Raw genomic sequence first — 16,546 nt, 5'->3', positions numbered from 1 at the left:
TTTGAGAAAGAGTCTTGCTCTGTCACCCAGGCTGGAGTGCAGAAACATGATCTTGGCTCACTGCAACCTCTGTCTCCAGAATTCAAGCGATTCTCCTGCCTCAGCCTCCCAAGTAGCTGGGATTACAGGCGTGCGCCACCACACCCCGCTAACTTTTTATATTTTTGGTAGAGACGGGGTTTCACCATGTTGGCCAGGCTGGTCTTGAACTCCTGACCTCAAATCAAATCATCTGCCTGCCTCAGCCTCACAAAGTGCTGGGATTACAGATGTGAGCCACTGGGCCCGGCCTTTTTTTTTTTGAGACAGAGTCTGGCTCTGTCACCCAGGCTAGAGTGCAGTGGCATGATCTTGGCTCACTACAACCTCTTCTCCCCAAGTTCATGCAATTCTCATGCCTCAGCCTCCGAGTAGCTTGGATCACAGATGCACACCACCATGCCAGGCTAATTTTTGTATTTTTACAGAGATGGTGTTTCACCTTGTTGGTCTTGCTAATGTTTGCATTTTTACAGAGACGGTGTTTCACCTTGTTGGTCTTGCTAATGTGTGTATTTTTACAGAGACAGGGTTTCACCATGTTGGCCAGGATGATCTTGACCTCCTGACCTCAAGCGATCCGCCTGCCTCCGCTTCCCAAAGTGCTGGGATTACAAGCGTGGGCCACCACGCCTGGTCTCCTCGTAACATTTTTAACAGCAGTTATAATAAATCTGCATGCACACCATGTAATGCCTATGGAATTAATAACTAGTCTTCTATTGTGCAGTGCTTCTAGTCACATATATAGATGTTTTTGTGATTCTCAAATACACAAATCCTCCTAAAAGCATCATATACCGATATTCACTGCAGCCTGAACAGCAGATTGGGAACAACTTAAACATCAGTCAGTAGGTGACCGGTTAGTTGTATCATTCTTTTTGAGACAGGCTGCAATGCAGTGGCAAGATCATATCATAGCTGACATAGCTGACTGCAACCTCCGCCTCCTAGATTCCGGCAATCCTCCCACCTTAGCCTCTCGAGTAGCTGGGACCATGGGCGTGCACCACCACGCCTGGCTAATTTTTGTACTTTTTGTATAGATGGGGTCTCAATCCATTGCCCAGGCTGGTCTTGAACTCCCAGGCACAAGTGATCGGCCCGCCTCGGCCTCCCAAAGCGTCGGGATTACAGTCGTGAGCCACCGCGCCCCGGCTCCCAGTTGTGTAATTCTTACAAAGAACATTACGCAGCTGCTAACGAGGACTTTCCATTAGTCTTGATATGGCACACTCTCCAAGACATTTAAAGTATAACACACCCTACAGTGTGTATTAGGAATTGCCATTTGTGTGGGGAAATGATTATATTCACATATAAGTTTATAAATTCAGAAAGCATTCCGAAAATTCATTGAGTATCCAGGGGTAACTGTGCTTGTCTCTAGTGTTGAACTAGTGGCGGGAGGAAGATTTAATTTCCACCACATGCCCTCTGGTGCCTTTTGAATTCAGAATAATTTCCGTTATCTATTAAAAATAAAATACCGGCCGGGCACGGTGGCTCACGCCTGTAATCCCAGCACTTTGGGAGGCCGAGACGGGAGGATCACTTGAGCTCAGCAGTATCACTTGAGCTCAGGAATTTGAGACCACCCCGGGCAACATGGTGAGGCCGTGTGTCTACAAAAAGAAAAAATAAAGTAAAATATCACGTGTTACTGAATCCCTGGAATTTGGCGGGCACTGGATACTGTAAACAATTGTGGAGCTCTTTGGAAATTTACTTTAAAAGGGAGTCCTCTCAAAGGCTGGACATCATGACTCTACAAGGGTGAGTTTTCAAATCTACCATGGAAGCCCAGCGCCTCAGCAGCATCCTGAGTCCTACTGACGGACAGGTTCTTATGACTCAACTCCCATCGCACCAGTCCTACAGCTTTCTAAAGGCATCCAGCACTTTCTACCTTGCATTCTATCTTCATCTTCGCTAGTCCTTACAGCATCGCATGATCCCGGCGGAGGGTGCTTATCAGACTAGCTTGTGTGTCCCCACGGCTCCTACAGCACCGTCAAGCACAGGGTCCAGAAAGCTCCAATGAAAGGCATGAAAGCAGAAAGGGAAGGAGACTGAGGAGCAAACCGCGCGAGTAGGGGTGGGAGGAGGCCCACCCTACGCCCTGTCCCGCGCGGAGCACAAGCCCTGCCTACATCCTGAGCTCCCAGGTCCGCAAAGTCGGGCCCCACTGAGCTGCAACGCCGGAACCCAGAAGCACTTACTGCCAGGAACAGGATACTCTCGTGCGCGATAACGTCGCGGCCGCGGGGCGAGGGGTGGGACCGCAGGCACCGTGCAGCCGCGGACCAATGAGCGGGCGCCGGACAGCCCGTGGCCCAATGGCGGCGGCGCGGGCACGCTAGGAGCGGGCCGGGCGCGCCGACTTTTCCGGAAGAGCCGGATAGTGCATCCCGGCCACGGCGCGCGGGCCATGGGATCTCCGCGCGCCGCATCGCTTTCTTTTCTTCCTCTGGAGCAGCTATGGCGGCGGCGAAGACCCTGAACCCCAAGGCCAAGGTGGCCCGAGCGCAGGCGGCGCTGGCTTTCAACATCAGCGGGGCGCGGGGTCTGCAGGACGTGCTGAGGACCAACCTGGGGCCCAAAGGGACAATAAAGATGTAAGGCGGGGCTGGCGGGAGGGCTGGGTGGGCACCGCGCGCAGCTGCGCACCTGGCGGGCCCAGGACCGCGGACGGGAGCCCGCTGTCTCGGGGCTCCGCAGCCACCCTTCTTCGCGTCCTCCCAGGCCGGTCTTGTTTCCTGCTAAGCCCCACCGTCGCGGCCATTTCTTCCTGCGTCGATGCCGTCTCCATGGAGAAAAGAGCGGCTCTAGTGTGCGGCGTTTCCCGCCTTCTTGGACTTCCAGACGCCCTGAGGGCTCTGCACAATCTCTGCAGGGACGGGGTGGGCACTACACCTGTCCTCCAGCCTGCGGGAGATAACTGGCTTCATATTCTCGGCTTCCTAAGATCGGGGAAAAGCCCGTTTTCTAATGGGACTTTTTAATTTAGTTTTCGTTGATAACTAGCTCTATATCCCTGGGCTCCCTAAGATCTGGGAAAAGTCCTTTTTTGTTGTTTGTTTTGCTTTTTTTTTTTTTTTTTTTTTTTGGAGACAGAGTCTCGCTCTGTCACCAGGCTGGAGTGCAGAGGCGCGATCTCGACTCACTGCAAGCTCCGCCTCCCGGGTTCATGTCTTTCTTTCTCCTGCCTCAGTCTCCCGAGTAGCTGGGACTACAGGCGCCCGCCACCACGCCCAGCTTGCTTTATTTATTTATTTATTTATTTTGTATTTTTAGTAGAGACGGGGTTTCACCGTGTTAGCCAGGGTGGTCTCGATATCCTGACCTCGTGATCCACCCGCCTCGGCCTCCCAAAGTGCTGGGATTACAGGCGTTGAGCCACCGCACCCGGCTGGAAAAGCCCGTTTTCTAATGGGACTTTTTAATTTAGTTTTTGTTTTAATTTCGTTTTTGTCACAGTCTGATTCATTTCTGTCCCTTAAACAGTCTTGTTTCTGGCGTTGGAGACATCAAGCTTATTAAAGACACAGGAGTTGACAGTAAGCCCTGGCCAACATGGTGAAACTCGGTCTCTACTAAAAATACAAAAATTAGCCGGGCATGGTCCTACACAGTGTGCTGCTTCACGAAATGGTGAGAGGTGCTCTGCTAGGTCAGAAATGTCTTGATTTTCCGTAGAACTTTTGCTTTGTAGAAAGATTTGCAATGTCCATTCTCAAGGTAGAGCATTCAGAAGTGACATGTAACAGTGACAGTAATAGTACTGACTGTGCCTGGAGTCTGACAGCCCTGTCTTTGAATCCCTGCTTTTTTGCCATTCACAGTCTGGGCTAAAGGACTGTAATTGTACATTAATTATAATAAAATTTGAAAAATTAAGGGTGGTTGACACAATCACATAGGCAAAATGCATGAGGATGGTTTTTCTCTTTATGGTTTTTGTTTTTTTTTTTTAAGACAGAATCTCACTCTGTCGCCCAGCCTGGAGTCCAGTGGTTCACTGCAACCTCCGCCTCCTGGGTTCAAGTGATTCTCCTGTCTCAGCCTCCCAAGTAGCTGGGATTACAGGCTTGCTCCACCATGCCCAACTAATTTTTGTATTTTTTGTAGAGATGGTATTTCACCATGTTGGCCAGGCCGGTCTTGAACTCATAACTTCAGGTGATCCGCCTGAGTCAGCCTCCCAAAGTGCTGGGATTACCAGGCATGAGCCACCGCATCTGGCCGGTTTTTCTCTTTTTAAAACAGCAATTTCTCTGTTATGTCTCATCCCCATCTCCAACTGGAGGGGAGAGAAATCTCTTTGCTTTAACATTTTTAAAGTCTTAGGGATGGAGAATATGAGATTATTGAAGGGAGTTTGCATTTTACTCATCCCTAAATTCCCAAAACTTAGCAGTTCAAATCCAAGAAAAGGAAATGATTTCCTGCTGATTTGAGTTCAGAATAATTAGGGTTTTGCTAGTAGTATACCATGCTATCAACATCCAGATGAAATATCTTTAGTAAAGACTTGCTAATCTAGGAGGTGTTGTTTTTGTTTTTAGTGGGTTCAGTGGTGGCCCGCGTTAGCAGAAAAGTGGAGCCATAGTTAAACTTGACGTCAGAATTGTTTGGGGGCCGGGTGCGGTGGCTCATTCTTGTAATCTCAGCACTTTGGAAGGCCGAGGTAGGTGGATCACTTGAGGCCGGGAGTTCACGATCGGCCCTGGCCAACATGGTGAAACTCCATCTCTACTGAAAATACAAAAATTAGCCAGGCATGGTTCTGTACGCCTGTAGTCCCAGCTACTCCAGAGGCTGAGGCAGGAGAATCGATTGCTTGAACCTGGGAGGCTGAGGTTTCAGTGAGCCAAGATTGTGCCACTGCACTCTCCAGCCTAGGCAACAGGGTGAGACTGTCACCAAAAAAAAAAAAAAAATTTATTTGGGTTTTAGTGTGTGAGAAATACAGCATAAGTACAGAGAAGCACATAGAACATTTACAATTTAGGAAATAATTATAAAGTGGACACACACAACCACCATTGTAGTTAAGAAATAAATTGTTGCTGCCACCTCAGAAGTCCCCTCCCACTGGAACCTCTCTCCAGTCTCCAGAAGTCTGTTTTTCAGTTTTCTTTGAAAAAATTACAAACCTATGAAAATAATAATTATATTGTGTGTGCCCTTTACCTAGATTCACCAATTGTTTACATGTTGCTCCATTTCTTTTCTATTTTTCCTCTGAATCATTTGAAGGTAAGCTGCAGACATGTCATTTTACCTCTAAAATACAATTTTTTTCCGCTTCTTTTTTTAAGAGACAGGATTTTGCCATGTAGCCCAGGCTGGTTTCAAATTCCTGAGTTCAAGGGATCCATCTGCTGTGGCCTCCCAAAGTGCTGGGATTACAGGCATGAGCTAACGCACCTGACCTTTCCTTTTAAATTATTTGGCCATTGCAGAGTAACAGTGGAGGCTGCTGAGCTTTCATTTTAGGAGATACCTGGCTTATTCTCATTAGAGCCCTACACTTGCCTAAAGAGGCAAGGATGTAAAATTATCTGTTACTGTTAACTGTTAGCTGTCATCTTGAGTAAATTTTTACTGAGCCTCAAGCTTCCTCATCTGTAAAGTAAAGATAACCTGGGAAATAAATTATACATGAAAATGTTTCCATCATTATAATTGCATGCGCATGATAGCTAATTGTGACTTTTTAATCTTAGTAATTTGTAGCCAAACACTTGGGTAGCTTTTTCAAGTAGATAGCACTTAAAGAGGCCCTTCATGCATTTTGTGGTATTTTTAGACTGTTTCATATTGTTTTAAGTGATTCATTCTTTTTCTACTTTCAGCAAATTCAACACCCAACAGCTTCCTTAATAGCAAAGGTAGCAACAGCCCAGGATGATATAACTGGTGATGGTACGACTTACAATGTCCTAATCATTGGAGAGCTGCTGAAACAGGCGGATCTCTACATTTGTGAAGTATGCACAACTTTTTTTTTTTTTTTTTTTTTTTTTTTTTTTTTGAGATGGGGTTTCACTCTTGTTGCCCAGGCTGGAGTGCAATGGCATCTTGGCTCACTGCAACGTCCGTCTCCTGGGTTCAAGCAGTTCCCAGCCTCAGCCTCCCGAGTAGCTGGGATTACAGGCATGTGCCACCACGCCCGGCTAATTTTGTATTTTTCGTAGAGACGGGGTTTCTCCACGTTGGTCAGGCTGGTCTCAAACTCCTGACCTCAGGTGATCCACCCATCTTGGCCTCCCAAAGTGCTGGGATTAAAGGCGTGAGCCACCATGCCCAGCACACAACTCTTGTTTCTGTAATATTTTATTGTATATAGGACATGTCAGATACTTATTTATACAAATTGATGTGTTAATACTAGTGGAGGCCATACAGTAGAAGTAGGGGGCTTAAATCTGGGTCTTTGTCCTGGTCTAAAACAAATTTGTTGTGACCTTGGACAGGTTATGGAACCTTTTTTGGCCTGAAAATAATTTTGTAATCAAGTTGAATTGCCTATGTGATTTCTATCTGTCTTTAGATTAATAATTGAGATTTTAAAATGGGATGTTTAGGACTAGGCATATTTATTTGTTAGGAAAAAGACAACCAAAAGCTTACATTTGGATAAATTCCACTTTTTTAGCCCTGAGTAGTTCCAAGGTTTAAAACAAACCTCATTGAGTACGAATCTATTGTCAGAATTTTCTGGTAAAAGAGAGCAGACAGTCTTTATTTTTATTAGTAAATGATGTGAATTAGTTTGAGATTACCTATAGAAAAGATAGAGTAATGCTACCATCTGTGAGTTATTGGGACACAGTGTCGGTTTTGACATGATTCAGAGTGGTTTGCACAGTGAACACCCAAGTGTGCTTTATAGTTCCCTTGGCTTTGACCCTGTGCTAGAGCATTGCCTGCTCTTCTCCTCTGCATTGAAAGGAATATTTATCCTTTTAAATGTATTCAGAAAGCCAGCACATTATATTACCTCGTGTTCAAAGGTATGATGATCAGAATATCCCTCCAAGAATTATCTGAACTTTATCATGAACTATAGTTGCACCTAATTGAAGATGCAAGTGTTATTGTGTGTTTATTGTAGGGCCTTCATCCCAGAATAATCACTGAAGGATTTGAAGCTGTGAAGGAAAAGGCCCTTCATTTTTTGGAAGAAGTCAAAGTAAGCAGAGAGATGGACAAGGAAACACTTAAAGATGTGGCCAGGGCATCTCTTTGTACTAAAGTTCATGCTGAACTTGCAGATGTCTTAACAGAGGTATGTATTAAATTTTGTCTGTGTCTGGTATGGTACACCTATATAGAAAATCTCTGATAGTAGAAACATGAATATAATTACCAATTTCAATCACAAGGTGCTATGTAGGTTCATTTTTGTGGCAGTGATACCTAATCTGTGTCTCTAAAAAGTAAAATGAGGAAATTCAGATAATAGTATACCTAACCAGGTTTCAAAAGTAAAATTGGAGCTTTCATTAAAAGGTTTATAAAGTGGAGATTTTGTTATTAGAAACCTTCCAGTTATCAGTATTTTTAATGAAACACCAGGAGGGATGTTAATGTTAAGGAATGTTAATGTTTGGGAATTACAGATTGAGATTTCAGAAATGTAACAGCTGTTCATATATAATGTATTCTATATGCTTATAGAAAAAGACTTAAATCAGTGTAGAGATTGTAAAATGAACAAACTGTCTACTTTAGCCTTCTGAAAAGCAACATGTTTCTGCTGCTGCAAATTGAATTTACTTAATGGTTATCCTTCTATTGCAGGCTGTAGTTGGCTCCATTTTGGCCATTAAAAGAAAAGATGAACCTATTGATCTCTTCATGACTTTGTGATCATTGACAAGAAACATAAATCTGAAACTGATACAAGGTAGGTGGTAGAAGACTATGAAATACTAATGGTCGGGCGTGGTGGCTCAGGCATGTAATCCCAGCACTTTGGGAAGCCGAGGTGGGTAGATCACCTGAGGTCAGGAGTTTGAGACCAGCCTGGCCAACATGGGGAAACCCCATCTCTACTAAAATTACAAAAATTAGCCGGGCATGGTGGTGGGTACATGTAATCCCAGCTACTTGGGAGGCTGAGGCAGGAGAATTGCTTGAAACTGGGAGGCGGAGGTTGCAGAGAGCCAAGACCACACCATTGCACTCCAGCCTGGGTGATAAGAGCAAAACTCCATCTCAAAAAAAAAAAAAAATACTAATAAAGTGTGTTTGGAAATTTAGGGGTGCTTTGTACAATATATATTGTTGGCAAAATTTTTAATATATTTGGATATAAAATATTGTATATTTACCCGAAGATATAAGTTGGATAAATTGCTAGGTGAAGATTGTTTTTACTTTTAGTAATATTTTCTCCTGAAATAAGGTGAATGTTATGTTGTATTTATGGGTAGAATTATTCTGAAAAGTGAACATCAGTCATTTGGCGTTTATTGAATTGCTAGGTACAAAGCATAATGAGAAGCAGTAGAGGAATTAAAAAAATTTTTTTTCCCAAAGTCTTAGTTAGAAAACATGTATATGTTCGTTTTTCCTTTCTTTTTGTGGAGAATGGAGTCTCCTTATGTTGCCTAGTCTGGTTTTGAATTCCTGGGATTAAGGTGTCCTCTCACCTCTGCCTCCCCAAGTGCTGGCATTACAGGCACTTGGCAGAAAACATGTTTTTAAAAGATGTCATCACAGTTTGACAGCCTACCAGGGAGATGATCTCTGCAGACTTTTCTGTACAGCATAGGATCTTCAAGTAATTCAAGAAACAATGCTGACTGCATGAAAATTATCAATGCCTTCTCAGTTCGATGTTTAACATACACCCATCTGGAAATCAATAACCATAATTTTGTGTGTGTTTGAACAGCTTAATCAGAGGGCTTGTTTTGGACCATGGAGCATAGCATCTTGACAGGAAGAAAAGGGTGGAGGATGCATAAATCCTCACTTGTAACGTGTCATTAGAATATGAAAAAACTTAAGTTTATAGCCCCTTAACAGTGAAATGGAGGAGCTTCGTGTTTTAGGTGAGTTACTTTTTTGTGCAACTTCGTTTCCCACTGTAAGGACAATAATCCTCAAATTGGTTTGGGAGAGTTATAGGAAACAGCCTCTGAAGATGTGCAAGGGGCAGGATTGGAGCTCAGTGAGCTGTTTGTTAAATCTTAGGACTAATCCAGTTTCAGAAGCTATTTTCTCAAAAAATAAATGTTTCCCTGCTTTCTGTAACTTTTTTTTTTTTCTTCTTAATAGAGAAGTGAATTCTGGCTTTTTTTACAAGAGTGCAGAAAGAGAAAAACTCATGAAAGCTGAAAGAAAATTGATTGAAGATAGAGTTAAAACAAATAATAGAACTGAAAAGGAAACTCTGTGGTGATTCAGATAAAGGATTTGTTATTAATCAAAAGGTGAGAATGAAAATCCAGTGTATAAACTAAATAGGATGTATCATCCTTTTTACTTTTAAGGTGAAAGATGTTGAAACTAATTTTTATTTTTGTTATAGGGAATTGACCCCTTTTCCTTAGATGCTCTTTCAAAGAAGGCATAGTCGCTCTTCGCAGAGCTAAAAGGAGGAATATGGAGAGGTATGAGTAGCAGATTTATCTGAGTAATTTGACTTTTACTTATTTTGCAAATGAATTGGGATTATTTGTTTTTCCTTATACTTTATTTTTGGGTTTTTCAACTGTACAATTAATTGGCATTAACTAAATTCGCATTATTTTGCACCCATCAGCACTGTCCATCTCTAGGATTTTTATTATCATCACAAACTGAAACTATATACCCATTAAATAGTTACTCCCCATTTCTCATTCCCCCTAGGCCCTTGTAAACATTATTTTATTTTTTGTCTCTGAATTCAGTACACTTCTCCCAAAGAGCTCACCACAATAAATGTTTTTTTAAAATATTTTATTATTTTTTTGAGACAGTCTTGCTGTGTTGTACAGTGGCATGATCGTGGTTCATTGCAACTTCTACTTCCTGGGTTCTTAGGATTCTCGTTCCTCAGCCTCCCGAGTAGCTAGGATTACGGGTGTCTGCCACCATGCCCGTTGAATTGTTTTGTTTTCGTTTTGCTTTTTCGGTAGAGATAGGGTTTTGCCATGTTGGCTAGGCTGATCTCAAACTCCTGGCCTCAAGTGATCCACCGACCTCAGCCTCCCAAAGTGTTAGGATTACAGGTGTGAGCCACCATGCCTGGCCAATAAAGAGCTCTTGTCCATCTTTAGATTTCATTTGCTGACTTGGGGAGAGTGGTTTAAATGGAGGGTTAAAAGACTGGTTTTCAGCTGGTTAATGGCAAATGAAAAGGCCTAGGTTAAAGTACATTTTAAAATTTAATTTTGTGTGTAATTCTGAAAAATTCCTTCCTAGAAATTACTGGTCTTCTCTTTGAACTTCACTGGTAACATTGCTTATTCATTTCCCTTAAAATGCTATTTCAGGCTGACTCTTGCTTTTGGTGGGGTGGCCCTGAATTCTTTTGAGGACCTAAGTCCTGACTGCTTGGGACATGCAGGACTTGTATATGAGTATACATTGGTAAGTGTATTTTCTTCCTGAGGGTAATAGAACTTTTTAGCGCATGAATTATTTTTGTTTTGTTTGAGATGGGTTCTCACTCCTGCCCGGGCTGGAGTGTAGTGGTGTGATCACAGTTCACTGCAGCCTCATCTTCCTGGGCTCAAGTGATCCTCCTGCTTCAGGCTCCTGAGCAAATGGGACCACAGATATGTGCTACCATGCCTGGCTAAATTTTTTTTGTAATTTTTATAGAAACAGGGTTGTATTGTGTTGCCCAGGCTGGCCTTAAACTCTCGGGCTCAGGCTGTCCTTCACCCTCAGCCTCCCAAAGTGCGAGATTACAGGCATGAGCCACTGTGCCTGATTCATGAAGTCTTTAACAGAAAAATTAATTGAAATTCAGGATCAGATTTTTGTTTATATACATTTTGAAGGTTTATGTGTAGTAATGGGAAGCCATTTATATGTGATTTTTCAAAAAGATAATTTGGTTTGATGTCATCAAGTTTGTTCCTTATTAATATGCTGCTTGTCATTCTCTGTAAGTCCCTCTTCTCTCTTTGCACAAATCCTGTTCTTGAAAATCATGTTTCTTCTACACAAAGGGAGAAGTTCACCTTTATTGAGAAGTGTAACAACCCTCGTTCTGTCACATTATTGATCAAAGGACCAAATAAGCCTACACTTAGATCAAAGATGCAGTAAGGGATGGCTTGAGGGCTGTCAAAAATGCTATTGATGATGCTAAGATCCTCACCATATTTCAATTCTATTAAATTGTTTTGCTGGTCTGAAAAGCATGGCTGAATACTGTGTTCTTTTATCAGTAGTTCACACAGCCAGACACCATGCAAAAGCAGTCTTCCCTTTAGAATGACTGATGGTATGCTAAGGTTTTTCATAGCATATCATTATTAAAGGTGAATACAAATAAATGAACTAACACTGATCTGTTGAAAGAGCTGCCACTGGCCAGTGAAGCCATTCTGGTTGGACCATTCTCCTATTTGATATGTTAGTCGCTTGTATTGTGGCTTTCAAATGCAGTACTTAAATTGATGTGGTCATAGTGAATTTGTAAGAAATTAATGGCTTTCATATGTATATTTTGTTATTCATCATTAGTTCTACAGTTTTCTTAGCATTTTTCTTTTTCCCCCATCCAACAGGCTGTGTGGTTCCCGGGTGCTGGTGCCATGGAAGTGGCAATGGCAGAAGCCCTGATTAAATATAAGCTCAGTGTAAAGGGCAAGGCACAGCTTGGAGTCCAAGCATTTGCTGATGCGTTGCTCATTATTCCCAAGGTGTGTATGCCTTAAACAGTCAATCTTCCAAAAGATTCAGCTGATCAAACCTTTTTGATAATGTAGGCTTTATTCATAATATGGATTTTGGATAAACAGGTTTGATCAGTTTTCTTCCTGACTCTAGAACATCCAAATGTATTTGGTTTCTCTGGGAGGCCTGAATAGCTGACGTTTCAGATGGCAAGAGAGAACCTGTAGCTTAATATTTGCAGTATTAGGGGTTATACTTGAGTACAAACTTGCTTTTTGTTTTGGTTTTAGTTAAACTGATATTGTTTTTGATTATATACTAATGTTGAAGTATAGTTTATGACTGAGTATATTGCTGCTGGGTTTGGGGTAGATGAGAGAGTTGATCAGTAACTTGTGTCTGGTTATTCTCTGAAGGGAACATAAATGTTCTGTTTTCATGCAATGAGATTTTATTTATTTTTTTTGTTTTGTTTTTAAGAATTTTGAGAGTTTTGCTCTTGTTGTCCAGGCTGGAGTGCAATGGTGTGATCTCAGCCCACTGCAACCTCAGCCTCCCCAGTAGCTGGGATTACAGGCGCCTGCCATCACACCCGGCTAGGTTTCTTTTGTATTTGTAGTAGAGATAGGGTTTCACCATGTTGGCCAGACTGGTCTCACCCTGGCCTCAGGTGATCCACCTGGCTTGGCCTCCCAAAGTGCTGGGATTACAGGCGTGAGCCACTGCATCCGGCCGAGATTTTCCTTTGCTCTTTTTTTTTTTTTTTTTTTTTTGAGATGGAGTCTCTGTCACCCAGGCTGGAGTGCAGTGGCGTGATCTCGGCTCACGGCAATCTCCACCTCCCAGGTTCAAGCGATTCTCCTGCTTCAGCCTCCTGAGTAGCTGGGACTAGAGGCACGTGCCACAATGCCCAACTAATTTTTTGTATTTGTAATAGAGACAGGGTTTCACCGTGTTGGCCAGGATAGTCTCGATCTCTGGACCTTGTGATCCACCCGCTTCGGCCTCCCAGAGTGCTGAGATTACAGGTGTGAGCCACTATGCCTGGCCTTTTTTCTTTTTTTTTTTTAAATATCAATTCTTCGTGTTTTCTCAGGAATTAAATTTGTTTACTTTAGGTTCTTGCTCAGAATTCTGGTTTTGACCTTCAGGAAACATTAGTTAAAATTTAAGCAGAACATTCAGAATCAGGTCAGCTCGTGGGTGTGGACCTGAACACAGGTAAGAGAATGCAACTGTTTGTAGAGGAAAAACTAGATGTAGTACATGTGAGTTGAAGCCAGGAAAGATTCAAAACGGGGACCAAAAACAAAAATCTTTTGCTTTGCGATTTGACACCAGTACTATTAGGGAAGTCTGGGTTCTAAAATGGGATAAAATAGGATATTAATAAAAAATGGAATGACTAGGTATAATAATTAAGGGAGTAGAGTAGACTGAGTAATTTTGGTATAGTTTTGTTGGAGATGTTGAGTGGTGGTAGATGGTTCAGATTAATGTTGAAGGATTTTCATATTGCATTTGCCTTACTTGGTTCTTTCTTTTTTTCCTTTTTTTTTTTTTTTTTTGAGACGGAGTCTTGCTCTGTCTGTTGCCCAGGCTGGAGTGCAGTGGCAAGATCTTGGCTCACTGCAAGCGCCACCTCCTAGGTTCATGCCATTCTCCTGCCTCAGCCTCCCGAGTAGCTGGGACTACAGGCACCCGCCACCACGCCTGGCTAATTTTTTGTATTTTTAGTTGAGATGGGGTTTCACCGTGTTACCCAGGATGGTCTCGATCTCCTGACCTCGTGATCCGCCCGCCTCAGCCTCCCAAAGTGCTGGGATTACAGGCGTGAGGCACCACACCCGGCCACCTTACTCAGTTTTTAATCAAGTACTATGGTAAGAAAATAGATTGAGTGATTATATTCATGGGTGAAAAACAGCTAAAGATAGCAAATAATGCCAGAAAAGGGGATCTAGAAATCTAATGAAATGGTGACAGCCCTGATCTTAGGCCCCTGTAACAAAACAACACAAATTAAGTACAAAGTAGGAGACAGATAACAGGTACGTCCATGCAGTATGTGCAAGACCTATTGTTGTCAACATTATTATTAAAAAAGATTTCTGGAATGAGGGAAATGATCAGTCCATTTTAGCCAGATTAGAGTTGCAGTGCTGTACTTTAGTATGGGTAAACAGAAATGTATCCAGAAGAAGAGAGGGGTGTTCAGGTCTTCTAAGTAGAAGTCAGACACTCCTTAAATATTGTGGACAGGGGTCATGGTTTAGAGTAGAAAATTGGACTAACAGAGAAGCTTTGAATTCTCATAGTTAATACTGGAGGAAATGAGTCATCAGTGATAAGCAAAGCCACACAAAATATTGTTGGTTCTTATTGAGTGGACTTACTTTGGTTGCCTTTTAGGTGAGCCCGTGGTAGCAGCAGAAGCAGGCATTATGGGATAACAGTTGTGTAAAGAAACAGCTTCTTCACTCCTGGTAAGTTTGGGAAAATGAAAACTAAACTGTTAGAGAATCATCATACTCTTTTCATTTGGTATCCTCTGTTTAGTTGCTCATTTTCCCCCATGAATAATTTAATCAGCTGAAAGTATGGAAACCGAACTAGCCCTCTCATGTGTAGAGGGGAAGGGGGAAATTTAAATGGATGTTAACGTGTGCAGCTTAGTTGGAAGTGGGAAGTTGAGTCGAATTAGGGCTCCTAATCATCTGAGCTATCTAATTTTTGTCCCCCTTTCAGCACTGATTGCCACCAACATTCTCTTGGTTGATAAGATCATGCGAGCTGGAATGTCTTCTCTGAAAGGTTGAATTGAAGCTTCCTCTGTATCTGAGTCTTGAAGACTCTGCAAAGTGATCCTGAAGAATACAGCTGTGGAATTTTTGTCCAAGCTTCAAATGAGTTTCAAGGGAATTTTCCCATGTGAAAAAAGGAGAGAACACTGGCATCTGTTGAAATTCGGAAGTTCTGAAATTATAATTACAGTATTTTTTAAAAATTGCACTGAAGTGTACACACATAAAGCAGGTCTTTCACCCAGTGAACAGGATGTTTTGCTTTAGCAGCAGTGACATAAAATTCCATGTTAGATAAGCATATATTACCTACCTTATTAAATATTCCTTGAAAAAGCAGATTTTAATGGTTTAATTTTATGTGGACATACGTTAAATTATTCAACAGTACCCTATTGTTAAGCATTTGGTTTTAAATTTTTTATGCTAATATAAATAACACAAGTAATTTAAAATTTTGGACACATCCCGTTAGTGTAAATTTCTGAGTAAATTTATTGATCAGTTGGACTTTTCACGCTTTTGAAATAGCTTTGCTAAAATGGTCCCCCTACAAAGTTGTAGGAAATGGGAAGAGGAGTAAACTAGAGGCAAGGGAGTTGAGAGAGCTGGAAGGCATGGTGGCTAAGGGCTACGGTTATCAGGTGAAATTTGAGATTTGTAGGCTGACTATATTTTCAAGCTTCTGAACTTATGCTTATGCAAAATATTCATCCCAAAGCCTCTAGCGTCATAGTTTTCTCACCCAAATTACTATGTTTCCACAAGATTTATATAGTTGGTCTATCTCTGCGGTCCTTGAAGGTGAAGTTGGTGTTACTAGGCTGTGGGTTTTGGGGGCTCAGCAGTGACCTGGAGTGTGCAAATAAATGTTAAGTTGAAACCTCTTTTGTGGTCTTGAAATGGTTTGACACACAGAAGCAATCTTAAAGGGAATGAAAGCTGTCCAAAGGTTCAAAAAGTAGTGAAGGGGCCTCTAGGGACCCTCAACGTGCTTTTCCTTAATTCCCTGGGCGGCCCTGCAGGTGGTATGACCAGTCCTACCCCTCGCGTCCGGCTGTTTCCCCCGCTGAACCGTTGGGTGAGGGGCGGTGGTGGAGCAGCATGCGCATGTGTGGAGGAGGCGACTGCCACCGTGGTGCGTGAGGGTGGATGAGCAGCGGGGCCGTGGGTGCGCGCGGCGTGGCGCGCCAGTCCTGATGCCAGCATGGGTTGTTCATCACCGCTGCTGTCCCTGCTGTCGTTCCCGGTTGGTGCGTGGCTCAAGCTAGGTCATTGAACCGCCGGCCACCCCGGGGTGCTGGGAAAGGGGATGGGGCCCTCTGCCCTGGCGGGAGAGAGCCTGAGGCCCCTCTGCCCGCTTCCGGGATGCACCTGCAGCCGCCAGCTGGGAAGGTTGCTCTCGGTGCGCAGGGTGCCTCACGGCCTTGTGCTTTCAACTTCTTGCTCTGGAATCTTTCAAACTTATAAAAGGGAAAGAGAGACCGGGCGCGGTGGCTCATGCCTATAATCCCAGCACTTTGGGAGGCCGAGGCGGGTGGATCACTTGAGGTTAAGAGTTGGAGACCAGCCTGGCCAACATGGTGAAACCCCGTCTCCACAAAAATACAAAAAATTAGCCGGGCGTGGTGGCGTAGGCCTGTAATCCTAGCTACTCAGGAGGCTGACGCAGGAGAATCGCTTGAAGCCAGGGGGCGGAGGCTGCAGTGAGCCGAGATTGTGCCACTGCACTCCAGCCTGGGCGATAGAGCGAGACTTCATCTCAAAAAAAAAAAGGGAAAGAGGAGAATGTAACAAGGAACGACCCCTGCCCTCACGTACTCGTGGGCCAGCTTAAAGAGCTG

The 16,546-nt window shown here is 43.2% G+C and overlaps 1 long non-coding RNA gene, 2 other non-coding genes and 1 pseudogene across 3 annotated transcripts; all 4 read left to right on the top strand.

Moving 5' to 3' along the window:
* Positions 1-2,670: 2,670 nt before the first annotated feature.
* LOC100434778 (T-complex protein 1 subunit zeta-like) lies at positions 2,671-13,236 on the top strand (annotated as a pseudogene).
* LOC112134493 (small nucleolar RNA SNORA22) lies at positions 6,912-7,045 on the top strand. The gene has a single exon (XR_002915915.1). It is a non-coding gene; the product is annotated as a small nucleolar RNA SNORA22 (small nucleolar RNA).
* Positions 11,418-11,552, top strand: LOC112134488 (small nucleolar RNA SNORA15). The gene has a single exon (XR_002915910.1). It is a non-coding gene; the product is annotated as a small nucleolar RNA SNORA15 (small nucleolar RNA).
* A 551-nt stretch (positions 13,237-13,787) lies between the features above and the next one.
* On the top strand, positions 13,788-15,589 carry LOC129060620 (uncharacterized). The gene is made up of 2 exons (XR_008527449.1): positions 13,788-14,384; positions 14,647-15,589. It is a non-coding gene; the product is annotated as an uncharacterized LOC129060620 (long non-coding RNA).
* Positions 15,590-16,546: the final 957 nt, after the last annotated feature.

This window comes from Pongo abelii, chromosome 6 (assembly GCF_028885655.2).
Source record: "Pongo abelii isolate AG06213 chromosome 6, NHGRI_mPonAbe1-v2.0_pri, whole genome shotgun sequence".
Lineage (NCBI taxonomy): Eukaryota > Metazoa > Chordata > Mammalia > Primates > Hominidae > Pongo > Pongo abelii.
This window is presented reverse-complemented; position numbering and strand designations above follow the sequence as displayed.